Source organism: Sinocyclocheilus anshuiensis, unplaced genomic scaffold (assembly GCF_001515605.1).
Source record: "Sinocyclocheilus anshuiensis isolate Anshui unplaced genomic scaffold, SAMN03320099.WGS_v1.1 scaffold2952, whole genome shotgun sequence".
NCBI lineage: Eukaryota > Metazoa > Chordata > Actinopteri > Cypriniformes > Cyprinidae > Sinocyclocheilus > Sinocyclocheilus anshuiensis.
In genome coordinates this window covers 4,176-4,399 of record NW_015554206.1, presented here as the reverse complement: position 1 = coordinate 4,399, position 224 = coordinate 4,176, and the positions used below count along the sequence as shown (strand labels likewise).

Below are 224 nucleotides of genomic sequence, written 5' to 3'. Positions count from 1 at the left end.
ATATTGTTTACATGTCCGTCCGTTCTGATCAGTATAATGATTTTGGTCAAGATCTTCAGTCCACAATATTGCTTTACAGCAGGTTTAGCTGACAGTTGGCAACAGAGATCAGATTCAGTGCATCTCTACTCAGCACTAATTCACTGTGATAAATCACACTCACTCACTCACTCACTCTCACACACACACTCTCTCTCTCACACACACACTCTCACTCACACACA

General features: G+C 42.0%; 1 protein-coding gene across 1 annotated transcript in view; it reads left to right on the top strand.

Annotated features, from left to right (window-relative positions):
* LOC107671053 (CREB-regulated transcription coactivator 2-like) overlaps positions 1-224 on the top strand; it is a 12,335-nt gene that overhangs the window by 8,033 nt on the left and 4,078 nt on the right. The window lies entirely within an intron of this gene.